This window comes from Pleurodeles waltl, chromosome 6, assembly GCF_031143425.1.
Source record: "Pleurodeles waltl isolate 20211129_DDA chromosome 6, aPleWal1.hap1.20221129, whole genome shotgun sequence".
NCBI classification, from domain to species: Eukaryota; Metazoa; Chordata; class Amphibia; order Caudata; family Salamandridae; genus Pleurodeles; species Pleurodeles waltl.
Genome location: NC_090445.1, coordinates 1,690,557,394 through 1,690,582,601, shown reverse-complemented (window position 1 = coordinate 1,690,582,601; position 25,208 = coordinate 1,690,557,394).

The window sequence follows — 25,208 nt, the reverse complement described above, 5'->3', positions numbered from 1 at the left end:
CTTTTGGAACGCTTCAAGAGGGCAAAGACTGGACTATGCTGTGTATCCTTCGTGTGAAGTTTCTCCAAAGGCTTTGAGTAGAGCTTTCCTCCTGTTGAAAGTCTCAGGGATATCAGAGACCTCATCTTCGTCTGCCTACAGCACTGGGAATGGTGTGTTTTGTGCCGCAATAGAAGAAAAACCACTACGACACCGTCATTGACGCCACTGACTGCACCGTGACCTGATGACGCAACACGGAGTTGTGCACCACATTGCACCGCAACCGTGATCCCAACACCGCCGTCATCTGATGCCGTCACTGAGCCGCTGCTTGCACCATGACCTCTGGGCTCTGCATCCCCTTGCTCACACCGCGGCCTTGGCATCCCCGACGGCGACGCTCCACGCTAACACCGATGCCGCTGCCTGCACCGTGGCCCGAGGACAGCGCTCGTGAGGTACACGAAGCACTGTCCTGTCCCGCACTGCAGCCCGGTCCACCAACGCCAGCGCCTTTGACTCCAGTATCGTCAACAGACGCCCATGCCTGCACAGTGACCTATGGGTGCCGCACAGAGCCACCCCGTGCCGCACCACCGTCTTAGTCCTACCTACGACAGTGCAACAACAACGCTGATGCCAGCACTGTAACCTGGAGACACCGCACTTTCACCGTCCCGCTTCACACCGCAGCCCTGGTCTCACCGATGCAGGAGAATACAGTCACCGAGCTGCTGCCTGCACTGTGACCTGTGGACACCGCATGTTGCATCGTCCCGCTTCGCGCCGCAGCCCAGAAACCATCCACGCCAGCGTTCCTGACTTCATCATCAGCCTGGAGTTTGATCTACAATGTGTGTGACTTCAAGGGCTTGACGACCCCCGCACTGACGTCCGGAACTGACGCCTGAGATGCCGTACTCCAGATCTCATTGCGAGGATCGTGATGCCTTACAGTTCCAATCTACTGCTTGCGGGTCTTCCTGACACCGTAGCTGGCCCGCGACACCGTGGCTGGCCTGAACTGTTGGATTTGTTCATCAGGATGCCATGATAGCCCCAGATGGAGCTATCTACTCCAAGGAACCGTATTCTTAAGTTAATTCTTGCAAAATTCATATCTTTATTACTGTATGTTGTATTCTTATTGTTTTGGTCTTATTTTACACAGATTAATATTCACTATTTGTCTAAAACTGGTGTGGTGTCCTTTTGTAATGTTTTCACTGTATTACTGTGAGCTACGTGCAAGCAGAGGTTATCTGAGCTGGGTATCTCCCTTATCCTGACTAGAGTGAGGGCCCCTGCTTGGACAGGAGGTAAACCAACTGCCAACTAGAGACCCCATTTCTAACAGTCCTTTATTGATGATTTTAAATACCTCCTGAGCCTACTACTCCACCAATATTCTGTTGTACTTTTGTTAAATATAATTCAGTTATTTAATTAAGGTCATATTATACACCAAGTAAGTCTTTTTTTATGTAGCTAATGATCTCATTGCTGCGACCATTGATTCCCAAGTGGGTAAATACACTATAACACTGACATTTGGGGCTTCCTTAGGCTCATAATTTCAACATATGATGATAATGATAATTTCTTATCCAATTTAATTCATTGTATCTTTCCATTCTTCACATGATTACATTTATTTATCCTTTCCTGTCTTTTTTATATACCAATTTCAATACCAACATAAAACACTTGATAAATCTCAAATAAAAATTATTCATATGTTCCTCCATTTTCTCATTCATCCTGAAGCCAAAAAAAGTAGACAATTCCTCATCCATATTTAAACCTCTAAGGGCCTTAGTATCTAATCTAATAATGTATTTGCTTTCCAATCGCCGTAATTTAATTTCTCTGTTTCCCCCTCTGTATTGTCTGGGGACTGATTCCACAACAAAAGACTTCAATCCTTCCATGTCTCCCATATGTACTTCTGCTATGTGCATGGCCACTGGGTATGTAAAATCTATTTTAGCAACAGCTCTTAAATGCTGTAATATTCTTTTGTGGACTGATATCTTCATGCTGCCCACATATTGGAGACCACATTCACATCTTGATATGTACACTGCAAAGTCAGTCCTGCAATTATATGGTCCATTGATCCTTATGGGTACAGCACTAAAGGGGGGAGTATATCTCCTGCATATCCATCCCATGCTTGCATGCCTTACATCTATGGCATTTATGGAAACCAGTGAATTTCAGCCATACACTGGATTTCTTCACTTCAGGAGTACTTGAGGCCAAAGTGTCTCTCATCGATCTGTGAATTCCTTTTTAAAGTTCGATCAAAGATATTATCTACTTTTAATATATGTCAACTTTTCTTCAGAATCCCATACAATTTCTTATGTTCGTGCTATACGTCTTTATCAATCCAATTTTGTGATTCATAGATGTATTACAGTTCTCATGTCCAAATAATATAGATTCTCTGCTCTTACTCTCCACTTTTTGACTGCTGAATCTACCACATTTTTAATCATACCCTCTCTCATAAAATCTCTGTCCTGTCTCCATCACAACATTATGGTTCTGAAATCTCAGTTCAGGATTCTAAATTTTAAACATGTAAAATACAGATACTGTGACAAACATATATTGAATGTAATGGTTGGAAGAATAGAAGAGGAGCAAAAAGTTACAATGAGACATATAGCAGTGTAAGAGCATAAAAATGCCGCTATAGGATAATGTTTTCTTTTAATTTTGGATGTTGCAAGTGCTTTTTGTTCTAAGAAAAGAGTTCCTATAATGCCCCAATTCTGCTGTGTAGCTGATTCACTGAGGGCTTGCTGATGGCAGTATGGCTGACTCAAACCCTGTCAAGATATAGATGAATTAAAGTCCCTAAAGTGTCAACCTTTTTGAGTGCGAGGAAGCTGGAGTGACAGCCTCCATATTTGACCTTTTTGTTTGCCATTGTTTTTCTGCTCCAGTCCCAGAGCTATACCTGGGTATAAGGGAACGACCTGACACCACCACCAGTAACACTGCGCCATTACAACGGCTTTGCCTTTACTGCTCTTCTCCCTGCATTCTGTTGGAAGCGAGAGAGCATCCAATGTGGGAACCATATCCATGGATTCTCTGATCACCACCATCCAGATGATCTGCTCAGGCAGGTCTTATGGGTAAACGAACCCCAGATTCCCAAGCCCCATGAATATGCTCAACAGTAATAGAGCCACAACCTATCCCCTTGTTTATAGTGTGCTTCACAATGCTGTGTGATTAAATGTACCTAACCACCTAGGATGCGATTGAAGGGTGAGCAGCTAGGATGTGCAGTCTTACCTCAGGTGGTCCAATATCAGGCATATGCCGTAGCCAACATCTCTGCACCTTTCTCTGCAAACAGTATGCCAACAGTGCAAGTTTGTTTGTGTTTCAGTTTCTTTCCACCTTCCAGGGTGCATACTAGTCTTATTTAGGGATGGCAGGTAGCCAGGCAGGCAGTGATTAAGTTTCAGGTATGTGGTTGTAAATAGATTTGAGACACATGATTAGGGAGGGAGTACTATCGGCATTTTCACAAAAAAATGATCTTACCCAGCGGAGCACTGTTCAGGGTTTTCTCCCTGATGACCATATTCCTCCCTACATGAGACTGTATCAACGAATCAGAAAATGTCTAACAGGCCAGACCTAGCTCACCACGTTTATGTAAAGGTCACTGAAGGACCTCGAATCATGGTTATTTCTTAATTCACAGTTGTTTCCCCTATGTAAACCAAACCGTCCTTCTCGCATGTAGCCCCCAACCCCACTCACCTTCTGAGACCACCAGCCTGATCTGTCCACTGCCCCAGCAATGCTCCCTTTATTTCCAACCAGGCAGTGTTTTAGTGTTTGCATTTGTATGCACAATTATCACAGTGGTTCAGAGATGAAGAAAATATTTTAAAGAAAGTAAAATACATCTGTATTTGTATTTTTGTATTTGTAAAGCGCATTCCGGCCTTAGCATCGAAGCGCTGGAAAGAGAACAATGAGTGTCAAAAAACAGGCAAATGTAGGAAGATAGAGCCTCATCTAGGAACGAGCCAGGTTTTTACCAACCTCCTAAAAATCAAGAAATTATGCTCCTTCCTTATGTCCAGAGGAAGCGAATTCCAGTGTTTAGCTGCCGCCACAGTAAATGCCTTATCTCCCTATCTGGCCCTACGAGTACGGCAAACTTGGATCAGATAGGCTTCTTTAGATCGGAGTTGCCTACTTGGCCTATACCAGCATAGCCTAAAAGCTAAAAAATCAGCTCCGCCTGCATGTACCGACTTGAATGTTAAACATAGAGGGGGTTATTACAACTTTGGAGGAGGTGTTAATCCGTCCCAAAAGTGACGGATATACCACCAGCCGTATTACGAGTCCATTATATCCTATGGAACTCGTAATACGGATGGTGGTATATCCGTCACTTTACCGTCACTTTTGGGACGGATTAACACCTCCTCCAAAGTTGTAATAACCCCCAGAGTGTTAAAAATAATCCGCTCCGCAATTGGAAGCCAAGCAATAATTTCAGGCTATTGCTGGCGGAGGCCAAGCGAGGGAGATCTAAGATCAAACGGGCCACATTATTTTGGATCAGTTGGAGCTTTCTTAGTGACATTTTATCCAAATCAAGCAACAGAGAGTTACAGTAGACAGGTCTGGACATAACTAAAGCCAGAATGACTGCCACTCTCTCCTCCATCTGCAGATAAGGAAAGATTTTTTTCAATGTTTATAAAATCCAATAACTTCTTTTGACCACGGAATTCACTTGAGGTTGGAAACTGAGACAGTTATCAAAAATGACTCCCAAATTTCTGGTGGCAGTAATAGTAGTGGGAAGCTCCCCACACTCCAAAGGCCACCATCGAGAGTTCCACAGCTCATTACAAAAGCCAAACAGTAGGATTTCTGTTTTGTTACTTCTGAGCTTTAGGCAATTACGACCCATCCAGCAATTAATCTCTTGCATACAGTTGCTGAACCTATCTGCTGTTTCCTCCCAGTTTTTTCTGGAAACAGGGATGATCAATTGGGTATCATCAGCATATGAGGTAGTCATGAAACCATTCGAATGGATCAGTTTGGCCAAAGGGGCAACATAAAAATTAAACAAAGTAGGGCTAAGAGCTGATCCCTGTGGGACCCCACATGGCAAACATATCCCGGGGCCCTAAAATCGTCCCAGCTCACCGTGATAGGTCTATCGCCTAAAATAGATTCCAAAATCTTAAGTGTTGAGTCTCTAATTCCTGTTTGTTAGAGACGGGATACCAGAATCTGAGGTGAGATGGTATTGAATGCAGCAGATAAATCCAACAGAACTAGAACTGCTCCCTGCCCCTCATCCAACAGCCTGCGAATAGTGTCTGAAGTTGTGATAAGCGCAGATTGCGTGCTGTGACTGGTCTAAGCTGGCCGAGATGTGTAAAAAACTAGCTAACTCATTGTTGATATGTTTCTCAAGGATCTTAGCCAGAGTGGGGAGCAAGGAGATGGGGTGTAGGTTGTTCAAGTCATGTAATGCACGATCCGGTTTCTTTCTCAGAGGAATTACCATTGCTTCCCTCCAGGTTGTAGGAAAGACACCTGTAGAAAAAACCTCCTGAAAAACCGGAACAAGAGCAGTGACAACTAATTCAGGAACCTGTTGTAAAATGCACGGAGGGCAAGGATCATTCGGGGACCCTGACTTAATTGCCATAAGAAGTGCTTTGATCCTATCAGAAGATAGAGGCTGAAAATTGGTGAGCAGAGGGGTGTCGATGTCGAGAGTAGTATTCAAACACTTGAGATGATGTTGAATCACTTCACCATGCAGAAAGTTCGAATGAATTTGTAAGATTTTGTTTTCGAAAAAGGAAGCCACCTTGTTACAAAATTCTTGAGAATTTTCCATCTCGGAAGGTGGAGGAGGTATAGTCAGATCTCGTACCACTGTGAACAGTTCTCTAGGGGAATTTAAAGCCCCCTTAATCCTTAGTGTAAGATAATCTGTTTGAGCCTTGATGCACGCATCTTTATAACGCCTCAAGACTATTCTAAGCTTAACTTTCTCCCCTGAATTAGGAGCTAGCTTCCATTGACTTTCTTGCTGACGGTATTTCCTTTGTAGAAATTTAAGGTCCTTATTAAACCATGGACAACTGATTTTTTTATTTCTAGAAGACGTCTGGGTCCTAGCCAGAGCCAATTGATTAATAGCATAATTAATGCCATACTTAAAACTATCTAAAGCAGATATCGAAGAGCAACCCGTAGCTTCCCAACCCGCAATTAAGGCTGGACCTAGCTGATGTTCTTTTATCCTGTTCCAATGCCTTGAAGATTTACATTTGACATTTGTGTCTTGGCCAGGGTGTGCGTTCATACATCTAAAGATTAGGAGGTGATGATCAGTCCACTCAAGAGGCGTATTCGTTACTATGACCTCATCCTCAGGACGGGCAAAAATCCCGTCAAGAATATGGCCCGCCGTGTGAGTGGCAGATTTTACTTTGAGTTCCCGATCAAATACCTCCATAAAATTTAGCAGATCATTAATATGGGGGTGTTGAGTATCATCAAAATGAAGATTAAAATCACCTAAAATAATGCACTTAGTGGAAGTGGCTAATGGCTCAATTAAAGTAGGCCAATCCTGGAAGAAGATAGAGTAAGGGTTCGGTGGTTGATAGATCAAAAGTCCCTCCAATATCTTAAAATACATTCCCTCACACATCTTTGATGTGGGATTGGCAGCCTCCCATTGGCAAGTAAAATGAGACCTACAGATGATGGCCAGCCCACCACGTCTACCCGTAATTCTATCTAATCTATAGAAGGAATATCCTGGAGCCGTTGCTGCAATGAAATCCGGGTTCGAGTCGGCCTTAGCCCAGGATTCCGTAACAAAAAGGCAATCTAACCGGAGGTGGTCAATCAAAGCCTCAATTTCCACCTTGTGTTTGGATAGAGAGCGAGTATTAATCAGAGCACAAGCTAAAGGAAATCTGGGTTTAGTCATTTTTATTTTAGTCCTATTATTTCCTCCGTGGCTCGCAAAAAGCTGAGGTCCAAGGTTCCCAACAGCAACGTTCATACACCCACTCTGTCGGATTATTTAAGGTCATTGGCATCCGGTGTTTACATAATATGCCTTCTGCTAAGGAATGGAGGGTGTGGGATGAGTACACCAGACGCCAAGGTGTCCATGTTCACTTCTATATTTTCAGCATGCAAACACATATTGACCCAATAATTCTAAATGCTCCAAATTAAAATAACTTGATTGTGTAATGTTCAACAAATTGAAGGAGGGTAATGTGTTTGAATGACATAACACCAACATTATAAAAAAACCTCTATCAGAGAGGCGTGCAGTGACACGGTATGAAAAGGAGTAATTTTTATTATTATTATTATAAATCCAAAGCAAGCGCATTTCCACTGACTTGTTTCCTTCTCACACATCTCTGGTATGTGTTAGCCTCATTTCAGATGCAGTACAAAAGTGGGAAATGCTTATAAACATTAACCATGTTTACCTAACAGGAATATGTAATGAACAACAAGTTAGGCGAGTCAGACTAGGGAATAGAATATATGTTCAGAACCTTACCACTGCTCTTTGCACCAGACAGGAGTATGATTACTGCAGCTGAATTTCTTGCCAAAAGACGCCACCCAGTTTACACAGCAACGTATATCAGACAAGGAAAGGGGTTACATCAGCAAAAAAGAGTGATATTGGGAAGAGTGCCTGCAATAAACAGGTTTTCAGTTGGAAAAACAGAATCTACTATATCATCTTACATTCTATAAGCGAGGCGACTGTGTTCATGGTTTGGCTATACTTTAATGTCCAAACTCTTTCTAAGAGTGACTACATTACCTGAAATAAACATTTAGAGGATGCAACCATTAGAAGTGGGATGTATTTAAGGTATATGTGCAGGAAGCGGTTTTCTTTTTATGAAAAATGAACAATATTCTGGTAAAATATATTCGCAGGTTGTTGGTATAAGACAATGTTCTTTTAAATAAATGTGGATCTGTTGTGGACAACTAATGACAATATCTTATTGTAATATGAAATGTGTTTGGGAAAACTAGTTAAGGTGACTTCTGACTGCGTCACCAAGCACAGATCCGCTCCAAACCGCAATTTCCCGACCCATGTACCAAATTTGAATAGAAAATATTTTGTTAAACCGCTGACTAAAAAATCCAGGCATATTTCTAAAATGCTAAATTGCAAACTGACAGCAAGAAAATCTTCTAACACAACATCAGAAAGGGAAGGATATTATAATCTGCAGTGGCTACTGAGGTGCTGAGTGCAGAGAAAACATTCACCAAGGCTCAGCTGAGGCCACTGTTAATGTGATGGACTGTACCTAGTTACTCTTATGACTGGATCCTGTGCCTCAGTGGGGAGAGGCATAACACATTCTTTGAATAGATTCTTCAGAATAATTGCATGTAGAGATGATGTATGTCAACCATCACATTAAAAGATGAGGAGATTTATTTGAACAATTATTTGCAAATTTCTTGCTATTTCACAAAATTAAAAAAATAGACACTTTTGTGTATGCTGAGGTACAGCATCCATCAATATCATTTATTTAGAATTTCTTCACTGCAATAAAGTGCTCCTTCATTCATACATTCACTCGCTGACTTACTCAATTATTCAATGATATATCCACGGCTTTTTGATATTTGGCCAGAAAGGGTCTATAGAATAGAGGCTGGGTAAACTAACTCCTACATGTTGGACAATGTAAACCCACAAACATTCAAAAGTAAAACCACTGGGTATCTTCATTCTTGTTTTTGTCTCAGAATGCATTTCTACACTCCTATGTTTTGTGCTCATTTTGGGCGCACATTGGCTTACAATAGACCTGCATTTGATCAGGTTTCTGTCCTTTTTCCGGTTGCGGACAATGGGTCCATAAGTTGAACACAATGTCACAGGATGGAGTCAACACCAGCCAGCATCTACTTTGTGTTTTACTGACGCGCTGCCAAGAGGCAGCAAAGCAGAATTTGATAACAATTGGGATGTCTATTTTCCATGGAAAAAGCCAGATAACAGGTGAGAACCCCTGTCATTTCAGTCATCTCAAAAGATCAAGCATGCAACAATACTGTTTGTCATTTCCTTAATTTTCCCATTTTACATAGTCCAGAGGATTGAGGTGTAAAAAACATGCAAATAGTAATTTCTGTGTTAATATTGATCACTGTCCATCATTGTCAGTGTCAATAGACGTCTCTTGCGATATATTGAAAGCAAAATCATGTTTAGGACACAGACACAAAAGCAGAAACATAATTGGTAAGGTAAATTTGCAACAATATTGGATCCTGACATTCCCATTTAAGGGCTCTGCCTTGCCAATGTCCATGTGTGTAAACATTACTTACATGCATTATTCTCAAATAATTGCTTCTCCACTTCACCAAGATGTCTTCAATTACTTTGTCAATCTGTGCACTCTCTTTCATTTCCCAATCAAAATTGTGTGTTCCTTGGCGTATAGTTGCCAGCGCGGTTGTACATCTCTATGGAGCAACCAGCGCCATTTGAACGAATTTATGGAATTGCGCTGCAATATTTTTCAGACTTCGCTTTGCCTCTGATCTACCATTACTTATGTGCTATATGTTGATATGTTAATATCATCCTATGTTTCAATAGTAAACATCACTTGACTTGAACATTCTTAATCTACATATTGGTTTATGCCACCCCTAAATTATGGTTGCTTCCGGGCACGCTCTGCACATAATATCTCGTAATTAATTATGTTATCCAGCTAAATGAATTTCAAAAATTGAATACACTCACGCTCTCCTTTCTTTTCACTGCACTCAAGATATGCAACATTTGTACTAGTCTAGAATAATCAAATTATTGAAGAGAAATGGTTTTGAGCTTCTGTCTCAGCAGTAAGCCAGGAATTTGCGAAACTGGGCCGGTGGCCTCCCTATATAATTACAGAAGAAACAGAACCTCTGCTGTTCCAGGAAGTCAGACATATTTGGGGGAGCAGAGAAAAGAAATGCAAAATTCCCCGACGCTTCTCAGAGTTTTTTTTTGTTTTTTTTACATTTTTGAAGCGAACAATGTTGCTTTTTTTTTTTATTCCCGATGAACTTCAAAGTCTTTTAATGACTCTTCTTCGAGAAATGGAGGGGCCAAAAGTTGAGCAAAGGGGGGTGATGAAAGGAGCTTATTAAGAGCCCTCTTGTAGCATCCGGCAGATGAAAGCGCGCGCCATTATGCGGGCTTATCCTTATAAATGACACTACGCTCTTCCGAACACGCCGAAAACCTGATTAGAGTGACAAGCACTGAGTGATACTGCAAACCTGTTAATAACATGAAAATTAGAAGAGATTCATGCAAAGCAGGGAGATTAATTTAGCTCGAGCACATCTCGCGCAAATTGCAAAGTTGTGAATATGTTCCCATATAATGAGCCTGTGCAGTCGTCAGCGCACTTGTCATTTTCTGTAATTAATGTTCGGGAAGACTCTTTCCTGATGGTTCGTATTACTCATGTACCAAGAAAATTTCTTCAGCGAAATAATTTACATTTATTATCATCGGTCTGTTTGTGTGGTTTATTTCGCCGCGGAGTAATTTATTGCGCCGCCGTTTCACTTGGTTTGATTAGTCGCTCGTCAGCCAGAAATGTAATTTTTTTGTTCCTGACTGCAATGTCTGGAAATTGACAGCATCGCAACACGCCTTTGAATCGCGGAGCTGATTTTTGCTTTCCCTTCCTGCTATCGTCTTAAATAAACTTTTTTTTTAAACTCCATTTTGCATTAAGGCATTTTTGCAAGCAGAATCACAGCAGGTAGCTAAGAACACTTTTCTTTTATGCGGCTTTCATTAGCCACAATGGGTAGTATACAGTGCCTATTAAAAATAAAAACAAGAAACCGATAAAACAGTTGTTATTGCAGCTTTATTTTTGCTCTTAAACCGAGGGCTGTCCTGTTATATATTTAACCACTACCAGCAGCTGTTATCTCCAGTTCAATTCTTTCTACATATTCATGATTTCCAATTTCAGAGTCAATGCTGTTTTTTTTATTACGTCTTTTTTTCTAGTGGGTGAGTTAGTGGGTTCTTTTGCATGAGAAGCTCTCCCCGATGCACTGAGATGGGGTTTCCGCCAGGTGCCCACATGACGCACTGCGGCGTTACCTTTTTCGGCCAATCTGTGGGGGCCCTGATCACAAAGGGATTACCGCAATTTCATTCCTGGTCTGAGCTCTCATTTAAATGTGGTAATTCACCTTGGTACAACGCGGTGGAATTGAACCAGCTTGTGTGCTACGGGAGGCCTCTCTACCTCAGTTTTTTCTCCTCAGAACGTGTTCCTGGTCTTTTTAGAGCATTAAATATTGATGACTTTAATTGAATGTATTAGGTTCTTTAAGATGAGTGGGCACCAAACTAAATGCCTTTTAAAAATGTAATCAATAGCAGGAATCAATGGGTAAGCTGACTTACAACTTGCTATTTTAGAATTCTGCTCCATTTCTGAGAAGGGCTGGACATCTACAATTTCCACAAAAATCTTTGCAGGTAAACATACGCCACCCATTAAGGATGAGAGTGGTGTAGCCACATGCATTTCTATAATTGTGTATTTCCTTAGGTGGTTTCACTGTGTCACTTGAACCATGCCCCAGGGTCTCACAGCGACGTACATGGATAGGCGGATCCCTGGGAGGTACAGTAAGCTGGTTAATACCGCAGAGAGAGCAACAGTGGACGCGGCTCTCCCCAGCGCGTGCGGCTTCTCTCATACAAACTTGTGAACATTGCTATGCCCTGTTCCTATACCCTGCTCAGTACTCATTATTTGCACAAGACAGAGAATTTTTGACTTAAATTCATGCTAATTGAAGACACCTGGGACCATGTAGCTTGTTGAATTTTTCTGAAGTCCACTTCAGACCCTGTCAAGGACTTTGAAAATTGAAATGATTGAAGTCTGTGCCGGGTTGAGGCACTCACCCTGTAAAGTGCCAAGCAAGTGATGGAAACAGATTTCTGAACCTTTTCATGGGAACTGGGGTTTGGCCCACCCTCAAAGGAAATGAGACCTAATAATGCAGTTCACAGCACATTTTCCAAATATTTGTTTATTGCCTTTATTTTTTAATAGCGCTAGTGCAACCAGACCGTTGCTACAGAGTGTTCAAGGAGCTAGGGGCAGGACTATGAGAAAAAAGGAGAGAGGACTGAGATAATTCAAGTCCACAGGTGTGGCCAACGAGATATGTCTCCAGACATTTGACATACTTCCTGTGTTCTGCCCCTAGGTAAAAAAGCAAAAGTAAGGAGTCCCACACTGTGGAGTGAAAAGACCTCCCCCTTGCCGCCAGACCATTTCCACCTCCGTGGGAGCAGGGAGATACGGTACTAAGAGACAACTGCACCGGGCATGATGTACAAGACAAGGGTTCAACTGCGACCTTTAGATGGTAGCCAATGGAGTAATGATGGCACAGGAGAGATGTCATTAGTCCCTCTTAACTCGAGGATCAGATCAGCAGCACAGCTTTGTGTGAACTTGAGGATGTTGGTATTTATGGTAGGGGACCCCCGAGACTCCACTGAAGAAGTAAGTGTATGGCATATCCCTGCCTGAACGAGGAATGTTCCACCTGCAGGAGGACCCCCCCCACCAAGACAACGCATCATGCAGCTTCACTGAAGGAAGAAGGACAATTGGAAGACACAGATGACCACTCGTTTCTGATTGTGCTGGACGGTGTAAGGGGAGACCATTCTGAAGAGTCTTTAAATGGAATCATTCTAAGGAAGGATTAAGCAGCCTGTAACAAAATTTCTGTTCTTCTCAATTAAAGGAGAGACAGCTTAGGCCCGTCTGACAGCATTACAGTTTCACAGATTATAAGATATATTAATATCGACCTGGGTACCGTGTACGTGCAACCTCTATTAAGCTTGCTGAGAATGAGCATAAGAGATGTTAAATTGAATCACAGATAGAGAGGATCTGTGGGGTATTTTGGTGGTTTAATCCAAGAGGGGAACAAGTTTCACCAGCTTGGGATGGTGTGATAGGAATGCCCTGAACCACAGAAGTTCTAAGCATGCAATTCTACAGAAAGTCTCCAAATGCATGAGAAATATTTTATAGTCCACAATGTCAAGCGTGCTGGTCATGGGGAGGTTGAGGCACAGCCCTAGCCATAATCTCTGTCATGAACCTGTTCTTTCTTAAAGTTCATTATAGAGCGTTCAGCCACCATACTCAGTGTAAATCCATCATGAAAATTGTTGAGGAGAAACTTTAATTCAAAGTAGCATGGGAATGAGAGGAAACCATTCTTTCATGAATCGTTGAAATCAATTGTAGGTCACAGATCAGCATGATGTTTGCTAGGACATCTGGGTATCCCTAGGTAGTCCATAAGGCAGGGTTCCATTTAAGCAAAAGGCAGGACCTGTACCTTTGCGTTTTTTATGTCCTAGTAATGAAAAACTCCTAAAGTAAGTTTTTCATTACTGTTAGGCCTGCCCCTCTCAAAGGCCAGCATTCAGATTTCCTTATAAAATCTTTAAGCTGTAATTCCTGATTTGAGAGGAGTAGCATGTTTAGTACAATTGGAATAGCAATAATAAATCCTCTTTACTGGGAAAGTTGGATTTTTTATTATGATTTTAGAAATTCCACTTCTAGAAGGTGTTCTTTGCTCTGCACTCTCTGCCCTGTGTGCCTACAGCCTATCTCCACTACATGTCTGGCTTGGGCTAAGTGACAGCTACACGTGTGCATTCCCTTCAGACACCCACAACACAGGATGCTCAGCCACAAGTGCATTCATCTGCATATTGATGGGTCTTCCTGGGGAAGCGGTTGGGAAGGGCTCACACTTATTCCTCAAAGGGTAAGGACTAAAGTTCACATGAATGGGCTGATTACCTCCCACTGGCTGTCTGGAGCCGAGACTGACCTGAAAGGGGGACCTGTGCACTTCACAATAATTATTTTGTAGTCATCCCCCACATCAAAGGCCCTTTCTTGTATAAGTACTGGGTCTCTTGACCCACAAGGATAGTACACTGCTGGACTAAGAAGAAACCCTGGTGGAGTAAAGGCTGCTGTGCCAGAAGGTTTGCCACTGTACTCAGCTGTGACTGGCTGTTCCCAGGAACTGCTGCCCTCCTGTGTTGCGCTGCCCTGCTGTCTGATGACCTCTACACTGCAACAGGGAACCGAAGATCCCCTCCAGCATGACTCCAAGGAGTTGTTCGGTAGCCCCTACTCATCACCTGCTGGGGAGTGCGACAACCTTGTACAGCGGCTTTGCTAGCTTGCCTCTCCGTTCACCCTGAGGTCCTGAGGATGACCTCGACCTTGGTTTCGATTTCTCTTTGACTGGCGCCTCACATCCCAGAGGCCGCTCTTCCCGACAAGTGTTCCATGATGTGGGAGCACGTTTGAGTACCAGCGGGTGCGAGAGAGAAAGAAGGCGGCACTTCATTCTCCAACCTCCACCCATCCCGTAAACCTGCACTCGGCTCGAGTGGGAGACTTGTGGCTGGAGGAATCTGCCCTCCACTTCACTCCCTGACTGGACTTCTCCACCAGTGGCTCTGTCCGAGGGGAACTGAGCAGAGGCCCAGAACAACACCTACCTTGGCCCCACTCACCTGGGCAGACGAGGAACAGTACCTAATGACCAACGCCCTGTGTCTGAAATCCGCCTGCACCACTTGCAGCCTGCGTCCTAACCCCGCCTTCATCCTCGGAGCCATGAAGCAGCGCTCCTCGCTGGACGGTGGCTGCACTCTGCCCATAAAGGTATTGTGTTTTTGTGATCTTGACCGCTGACCCATGTGACATCGCGGGCAGCTGGAGGAGATTACCTGCAACATCTCTGTCTTTTCAAGACCGCCAGAGGACCTTCTGAGTCCCGATTCAACCTCTGTTTGTGTGCCATTCTTGCAGAGCAAAATTACTGTAAGGCGGCTAAAAGAAGCTCAAATGATTTAAGCACTGGTCTTACAGTTTATCCTTGTAAACTATATATCTATTGATCTATTGAAGGGATTCTTCATCATATTTAACAGAAATATCACCTATTTTTCTAAACTTGTGTGGAGTCTTTTTATGGTATCTTCATTGAGTTACTGTAAGTTAAAAGTCGTGCAAATACTTTACACATTACTTCTTAAGCCTGACTGCTTTGCGCCAAGCTACCAGAGGGTGAGCGCAGGTTAATTTAGTTGTGTATCTGACTTGCCCTGGCTGGAGTGGTGGGTTCTGCCTGTCTTAAGTTCATACCCTAGCCAACCAGAAACCTCATTCCTAACACCTACCAAGCTGTACACCACACTGAAGTGACCGATAAGCAGGCCATAATATGAAAAAAGCGAACATTGCCTGACCACAGAAAGATCTGAACATAACAAAAACTCTTGCATATAAAAGTGGACATTCCTATTCCCACAAAATCACATGTGCCCACATCTTCATTTTCATCAAATTCAGGGCTCTTGGGTACGTACCCACTACCCTATCACCCTCGCCTGCTCTAGTGCCATTCAAATAACTGTTTCAACTTTTTGTACACAAAGGTCTAATTGACCTAATGTAAAGTAGAGGTAAGGTTGAGAATGGTGATGGTAAATAAGAACTCGTATTAGCTGTGATTCAACAACACAATCAATATCAGCACTAAAGCTATGGCATACCTGATGATATTACTCAATATATAACACCAATCATTGCAATGCAAACCCTGTAATTCAGTCGCTTGCTGGTTATTTTGGGCTTAGCTCAAGTTACACAGTAGGACCTCTGATACTATGGGACTTGAGGGGGGCAGCTGAATTGTCCACGCAACTGTAGTACCTGCGGTAACACTTCAAGCAGACTATAGTAAGTCTTTTTATAACAAATTCTAAATCCTTGCTGCAAAAAGGCACAGCCATGTTCAGAAAATGGGATAAACTTGCCATATCAGCTGTTCCCAATCTGGGGTCCGCGGGTCCCCAGGGGTCTGTGACACATTCCCAGGGGGTTCACAGGCCTGGGCCGTCAGGAACACCCTCCTCCAGCTGGGGCCTCTGACAGAAAAGTGTGTTTTTACATTTATTACTTCCTTTGAGCAGCAGTTTTAAAAGCACTGCAAAGCTATGTTCGGGCAAAAATAAAGGCATCAAGATAACTCTGGTGATTAATGTACCTACTACAGAGAGATGGGAGTTTTGGCAGTTTTGACTTGTAGTCCCTGTAAAGTGCTAGGACACCCTACACTGGTATAAGAGGTGCTATAAAACAAATTAATTACATGTGACAGAGAAGTTTTGGAGAAGAGAGAGGCCCTTATAGTTTTACTTCCTTTCCCCACCACATATTTATGTGAAAAAGTTTTCTACGATCTTATGTACCTAAAAACATAAAAACAGAAATCAATTGGGAAATGTAGAATCTGACCTGAGGACTCAACTTTCCTAAATAAAACCAAACATTGAAAAGTTAGTCGCTGAGATTCAGCGCCAACCTTCCCATTAAAAGTTTTTTATTTTTGCATATTCTTTTTCAATAGAAAATAATCATATCTTTAGTAATTCAAGTATTTGTTTGGTTGGTACTTGTTTGTGTTTTTTTTGTGTGCAAATTAGATGAATGTTTGAAATTTAAATTGTACAAATTGCTTGGGAGTCCCTGTCTTCCAGTAATGATTCAGTGGGGGTCCTCAGGAGTCAAACGGTTGGGAACCACTGTGCTATATCAATACTATGAAATGGAATATTATTAGATGCTTATTCTCCAAAAAGATTTATACTTATTCCATTCTATCCCTTTATAGCCCTGAACAACTTTTTGGACTTTGCAGTTTTGGGCTTAATCTGTGGGTATAATAAATTGCTGCAAGCTCTTTGACACAGTATGCTCACATTGATAGCTGAGCTCTTCTGCAAGCAGAGATTTACTTCTTGGGTTCTTTGGGCAGTAGAATGAAAAGAGTACTGAGTGGATCTGTCTTTTTTTCAATTTTTTAAAATTGTTTTACCGAGATCCAGCATAATTGCAGAGCCAATTTCAAATACACAGCTTGTCCCTTATAGGTGGAGCAAAATAGTTACAGGCATTTCCAGAGTCTTCATACCCACTTAGTGCATTCAACTCAAGTACCACCACATATTTTTACCCCAACCTAGGTATAGTTGCTACCGGTCATCTCCAAATAAATGAGCCGAACATTGAGTCTAGTTTCTTAAAGAATGCGGACGTTAGCACACAAGGTATGGCAGAGAACAAAAAGTTAAACAGTGGCAAAATTCACATTTTAATCAGCGCAATTCTACTAAAAATAGATAGGGGAAATGACCCCCACCGTGCAAGCAGCGCCTGGGATTTAAGGAGCAAGGGAGTGCAGTTGAGATCATACAGATCTCCTATATCAGACGAAAAATTGATCCCAAGATATCGCTTAGGCCTAGAGTTCAGACTGGGCGCCAATTCAGAGATTAATCTATCGGGAGTGCTGCCACAAAGTATGATTTCAGTTTTATTCCTATTAACCTCATACCTGCCAATTTGCTCAAATTCGGAGAAGACCTTAAAAACCTCCTTCTAAGAGCTTTGATCATCATCAAGAAACATAATAATATCATCTGCTTTAAGGTTAAACTTCCCCATCGACTTCAAAGGAGTATGGATCCTCTTATTTTGTCTAATTGTGATAGCTAAAGGTTCAATATGAAGGGCAAACAGAAGAGGCAAGCAGGGGCACCCTTGACGGGTCCCCTGCTGAACTTATAGCTTACCCACATTTACAGAATTAATTATGATACTGGCTTCAGTATTTTGATACATCCTTTGAATTAGCCCCGAGACCTGCGGAGAAGCCTAAATCTAGAAAATATTTCAAACAGTGTATCCCATACCACTAAATCAAAGGCTTTTTCCACATCCAATAAAAGGATAATGGCAGGGATTTTATTGGAGGCAAAATAGTCCAGCGCCTCAGCCAAAATATGTGCGTTAGTTGCGAGTTGTTGCCCGGCATTAAACCCATTTTGGTCGTGGTGCACCAAGGTGGTGACAACTGCATTGAACCGATTGGCCAGGAGTTTCATAGTGATTTTATAGCCTGTATTTGAAAGTGTAATTGGGCGATAAGCATTTGGGACAACATTCCCCATATGGCAAGAATTTGGGACCATCCCGCCCTTTAACATGTTATTGATTAGAATCAGAAAATTGTCTGCCAGTGAAGATTTTGTAAAATTCAGCCGGGAGACCATCTGGGTCGCAGGCTTTCCCATTTGAGAGATTTTTGACCACCTCCATTAGTTCTAACTTGGTGAATGGCAGCAAAAGACTTGACAGAGTGGGAATGTTCAATTTCCCCAGAAAATCCCTAATAGTCTTAGGATCAATATACTGGGTTTTCACTATAGATTAGCCTGTAGTGTTCTAGCATAACTTCTTCCACTGTTCTGGACTCGTTACATCTTTGCCCCGTAATTGGGCATCTCAAGGCATGTATCATATTGCTAGCCACTTGGTCCCGTATTTGTCAGGCTAAGAATCTACCCGTGAAATTACCTTCCTCGTACACTTTGTGCCTGTGAGCCTGGTGTCCTTTATCGGCCTTCTCACACAGCAATCAGACAGTGCCTGCTTGGCCAGTTCAAATGATTTTTTATTACTTTCCGCAGGAGACAGTAGATAGTTAACTAACCTTCTCTGAACTGCTTCTTCTAATGCCTGACTTTGTCGTTTCTCATAGAGTCTATCTGCCGCACCCTTTGCAATTATGGTGCCTCTGTTAAAGGTCTTAAATGTGTCTCAGACCGTAGACGGTATCACGGAGTCCCGATTCCTTTAAAAAAATTCCCTGACTTCAACTCTACAAGCCTGCACCCACCCTTCCTCTTGGAGGAGCTGCCGGTTAAAAACCCATCTTTTGGGCTGAAGCGAAACTCGTTCAGGGGAAAATAGCACTTCCAAAATAAGAGTGGCATGGTCCGAGAGGCCTTGTAATGTGTAATACAGACTGATTCTTAAAGTGCATTGTTTTGGATGTAAAAAAAAAATCAATGCGGGGTGAGCATTGTAATCGCCCGGAGACACATGTGTATTCTCTTTTATTTGGCGCATTCGATCTCCAAGGTTCACATAACATCAAAACTCTTATGTAGTCCTTGAAAACCTTAGCCACCTTAAGTTTATATTGTTTTTCACCCTTTACTAAGGAGTCAATATGTGGGTCTTGAAGAAAATTAAAGTTCCTGCCGATAATGATTGTTCTTGAGAGTTGTAAAAGAGATTGAAAGAGCTCCTCATACGGACTTGGGTCATCTGTCAAAGGGGCATAGAAGCTCACAAAGGTGAATCTTTCCATTGAAACTTGACAGTGCACCCTACACCACCATCCGTTTTTATCACTGGGAAAATCGAGGACCCGAGCCCCCAGATTTTTGGCTAGGAAAACAGCAGTCCCTTTATGAGCGGCTAGAGCTGTGGCGACCCTTTTATAGTCTACCCATTTTTTAAACATAATGATGCCCCCGTTTGTTTTTGGCCGGAATATAGGTTTCTTGTAGTAAAATTACGGAGGGGTTTAATGTTTTAAACCATTCTTCAATTGCTCCCTTCTTCCTCCTATTATTTAGCCCTTGACATTCCAAGAAACGATTATTCATAAAGGGTTTAGCCCTACCATTAAGTTATTTTAATAAACTGCCAGAGATATAAACGGACTAGACCTGCTAAAAGCTTCGGCCCTGCCCTACGTTTTGTTCTATCATCGGAATTATATACCTTGCTGCACCTAATTCTACATGGTTGCATTTTTTTATTCTGTGATAAGATCTTGTTCCCCTGTGTCCCCCCTCCCTAAACCCCCTCCCCTCCTTTAGTGGCCTACACCTCCCCCCTCCCCTCCAGTCAGGCGCATGGCATGGCACCCTAATCACCGTAAGCAGCAGAGGGAATTGAAAGAAAGTGCCAATGTAGTGCGCTAAGTTTTACATGAACAATTCAAACATCCCTGTGAGAGTTGGCACCCTGAATACAATGTCCCTTTTTCATCCCATCTGTATTTTTTGTTGAGTGCAGAAGAGTCTTGGCTGCGTCAACTGTATGGACTATGTTTGAGTGATCATTGAAAAGAACTTTGAGTTTTGATTGTTACACAAGCCCTGCCGGAGCGCCGGCTTTTTGAAATGCAGGTATCATCCCCTTCAGCTCCCTCTGCCTACGAGCAGTGTCAGCAGACATATCTAAAAAAAAAATTCAAGTAAAGTTACCTGGGATCTGATGTACTTTACTCTTGATCACATGATGCAGAATATGTTCTTTAATACAAAAGTCACCAAAGTTTACAAATATAGCTTTGGGATATTTTGCATTAGGAGGCTCTCGATGAGCCCGCATAATGGAGAGATCTAGGTGTCTATCCGTTGGTTCTGGAAGAACATATTGTGCAGTAAGATCTGTAATTAAGTCTGAGATAGTCTTCCCATTTTTGCACCCTTCCGGCACACCCGTAAATCTTAGATTGGATCTGCATGAGTGGTTCTCCGCATCTTCTATCCGAATCTGCAAATCCAAAAGATCTGCTTAACATTTCACAACTGATGGCTCCAAATGTGAACGAACATCTTCCAGATCTGAGACTCACTGCTCTACCTCTTTGATGCGAGAATTGAGTTGCTACATATTGCTGCATATTGAGTTTAACTGTGTTTCCGTTCTCTGGTTTGCCTCTTCTTGTGAGATCTTCAGGGATTTCAATTCACTTAAGATTTGGAGGGGCAGAGTTTCTGTAGGGATGCCAATGCCTCCTTTGGCTCTTAGATCCTGGAGCTGGGGATCTCTCTGCAATCTCTCCTGCTCCTGTACCAGCTGATGAGACCCACTCGCCAAAACATTAGTGGGGGATCCATTTGATGTCCCTTCCCCAAGGATGCAAGAGTAAGAGTCATACTGAGCAACTAAGGGAGGGTTGTCTTCCGAAGGGGTGTGGATGCAACCATTCAGCAGCCCGGTGGGAGCTTCTTTAGACCCCCTGCCAATCCCACCGCTTAACAACGGATGTAGCTGCCTGTGTCCCAAGCCAGCCTCCTGGGTCTCACTGCTGTTGACTTCACGGCTACAGCTTGGTGCCGCTGCTTGGGAGCATGGCTTGAATTATTGACTATACTAAGGTCCTGCTCTCAATTGTCCCCAACTGTGGCCCTCTCCACTGTGAAACTAAAATGAGGATCTGACTTATCCGGCATCAAAGAAGTCGAGCTCAAGAGCTGAACAGGGCTAATGGTCGAGCCATTAACCGCCGGAGGTGGGGGGCTTGTACGTAGATCCAATTTCACCATTTTGTCAGAGAGAGTTGGGCGCTTACCCCTGCCATTCCGAGATGGTTTGGCAGTTCCAGATGCAAAGCGGCCCTTGCTCTGCAGATCACAAGGGGATCAGCATATTGTTGGCAGGTACTGCTCCCTGCACCTTGCGCTGTGCACCGTGTGCCCTTTTCTGTATTTAGTCTGAGAACCCAAGGGCCACAAGCCACACCCGTGACTGTACAGCCCGCTTCCGGGGCTACCCAGGAAGGTTCTGGTAATATTGCCAGGAGGTCTGACGTTTATTATTATTTAAACCCCCTTATAGTTCTTATAATTTTTTAGAAGCAGTATTATGCTGTCAAGACTTGATGTTCCAGAATATGACAGTGTATGGCAGGTGGGAACGACATCCGACAAATGGGGTTTAGTCAAAGTTCAGTCAGATAATGACCCTTTATATGTTATATATATATACTGTATATATATATATATATATATATATATATATATATATATATAATTTTTTTTTTGGGAGGCGGGGGGAGGAGATCTTCAATCTTCAATCATAACGGGAAGAAGCGCCTTTCCCCAGGGATCGGCTCACTTTGACACCACCGGCGCCTCATCTCCCTCCCCCTTACTGAGCTACAAGCTCACTGTGTTTTCATCGAGAGCGTTGCTCTGCCCCTAGGCAGTCCAGGGGTCACTCCTACCACTGCCTCACCTCCGCTTTACTTGGACCGCTGCCTTCGACCCCGATTCAGTCCTTTATTGCAGGGAGCAGCCGGGATGCACACGGGGCACGTCTCTGCCGCATCTCCGCGAGACAAGCTTTTGCCCCTTGATCGGGCTGCAGCGCGACCGCAGTGGATCTGTCTTTGTTGTCTATTCAGTGACAATCTTTGCATTTGCATTAATTCATTCATTTATTTTCCACATATATATAAAAACATTATGGTCTCAACATAAAGTTTTTTCAACACATTTTCTCCACATGACCTGTTTACATGACGTTTACAGACAATTGCCAGCAAATGCTAGTCAGAAGTTCACATTCAAGGCTTAATTCCAAAAAAAACAATACCTCTCCCAATTTATATTTGAATACAAATCATTCCGTGTCTAAGTTCGAACTTCAATTTCATGAGAAGAGTATAAATCATACTATTTTTGAACATGAGCTGAGACAGAGCCAACATGTGTTTCACATCACCCCACAGCTTCTTCTGGGCGCTTGAAATAATTGTCATATTTCTCTACAATACGCGTGAAACAAAAACACATATTAGAATATAAACACATTCATAGAATAAGGACACATTTTCTACACTATATCAGCATTTAAACTTCTTTACCCACAAATTTCATAAACCCTGTACTTTTTGGATAAAAACAGGACAGATTCCATTCTCAAGTGACAATCTAAAAATTCTGAAAAAAGTTTTACAAATATACAAAACTGCCAATGGTTAGTGGTTATTGCTTAATATGAGGCGAGACTTTGATTTTCTTTTGAAATATTTACTTGCTCTTCATTTCTGAGTGCAGTGGTTACTGACCTCAACGTTTTAGTGCAGCTCAGGGTCTTATCACCAAAACATCCTACTATCTGTATTAAAAATATTCAAATTATGCAGAAACTATGGTGGGATATGATGCAATATAAAGAGATGGTGGGTCTGAGCTTAAATTTGCTTCCAACCTTTAGGTTTTAAACTTCTCAATCTTGGCCAGAGTAAAAGTACCTTTGACTTGCTCACCTACATTCAGGGACAATATTAATATTACTGATAACAAAGATACATTTTATCTGAAAGCTCATTCTTTAAATATCTTCAGGAGGGAAGGAAATAATTGACAAAGATGTGTCACAGCTCACAATTCATTTTGAGTCTCAAAATTTACTGAGCATGTTTGAAAGCCTCAAAGTGAGTGCTACAATTCAGCAACTGTATGCCACACTGGTAGAATCTATGCAGGAGAACATAGACGTAAGAGTTGATAAATTGTATGAAAAAACTGGAAAAGAAGACAACCTGGGATGAATTTTCGGAATCTATTTGTTTTTATCTGTAATGTAGCACATACATACAGCTAAATGTAGAAATCAGCATTTTAGAGATGATTAAAGCTATGTTATAGTCTAAACAACTTACAAAGCATCAGGGCCCTGACCCGGTGTGCCCACGAGTCTGTGGCATAGAATTGGATAACCAGCACATGTTCGCACACGTTCTCATTATGACCCCTCCTTAGTTCACTACTGGTCTGAAATAGATGATAAACTTTCATTCATCCTTTCACAGAAGGTGTTAATATCTTATTCTGATATAATGCTTGGGAAATCTGGACGCAACCTTGATATGTTCAACGATATTCTTATCTCTATTGCCATTGCTTCTGGAACATTTATTAGGGCCTTCTTACGAGTTCGGCGCACGGTTAGGCCGTCCGCCGAACTTCCAACAGAGAGGTTGCTGCCATAGTGGCTACCTCCCTGCCGGGCCCATTAAGAGCTTCACACTAGGTCAGCAGGCGGAAACCTGAGTTTCCACCAGCTTGCCTACTGGGAAGCAGCCTGCGGCATTGTCTCCTGCTTGTAATCAGGCCGGCGGCAATACTGTGGGATGCAGGGTGCACCAGCACCCGCGCAATGTTGACAGTGATCATTGCAACGGTGCTGGCCAGGGGGGGCCCTGCACTGCCCATGCCAAATGCATGGGCAGTGCAGGCCCCCCCCCCCGGGTCCCCCTGCACCCGTTCACCGCCAGCCTTTTCATGGGGGTGCTACCGGCATGAAATGGCTGGCAGAGAACAAGTTCATAATACCCAGGGCAGCACTGTTACACTGCGCTACAACGGCCAGACCACCAGGATTTCTGATCCTGGCAGTGCTGGCGGTCACACTGCGACACGACCGCCATGGCCAAAATATTGCGCTCAGACCGCCGCATTGCCGATGGTCCGCGAGTCTGGCTGTCAAGTGACCACCAGACTTGTGATGAGGCCCTTAATGTTGTTAGAGTTTGGAAGGAGTCAATGCCCCCAGCTTATTACATAAACATAAACTCATTTAGTGATTGCTCCATTTTTTAAAGAAATATAGCTTTAGTTATGGTGTGCCAACATGCTTTCAATGTTGTTGCCACCATAAGGGCTCTACACACTAATGCAAATTTGGTCATAAAGATATGTTTATGACACTTTTCCACCTGCCAGTAGTGGACAAACGGATTCCTGGTGGGCGAAAATGCATTTACTAGTGCAGATTTTCCACCCGATAAATCTGCATTAATAAATCAAGGGGTGAAGAGTGGGCATTCCAAGGCATGGCTTGAATTGGAGGTTTTGCAAGCCCACAAATATAAGTTTGTGGGCACATCCATCTCCTTCACAGACTTAAAAGAACGGGAGATTTACTTCAAGCAGGTGCTGGGGTAACTTCACTTCCAGGATGCGAAGTAAAACAGATCACCCGCCGATTTGGGGAGTTGTAAAGTGCTTTACCCAATAGACAATGCAGAGAAATATGTGCATTTGCAATAAGGAAATAGTCACATGACATTGCCAGAAGCCTAGAAACCTGTTCCTTGCTCAGCTCTCTAAGTGTACATCCCGGAATGTTTTTAAATAGAAAAAAAGTCATAAGAGTAGTTTCAGTTGGAGATGTAAGTCTCTGCCCATACTTCTACAATTGTTTTTCCTGAAAATGGTCCTAAGATTGCATTTATAGCTGAAAATGACAGCTAATGTTTGTTTTGTTTCCTTCTCTTTTGTTTTTCTATTGGATTTGTTCTGTATTTTCTTTTTTGTTAGGAACAGGAGTACTTGGTGTTGTATACTTTACGTCCACACTATT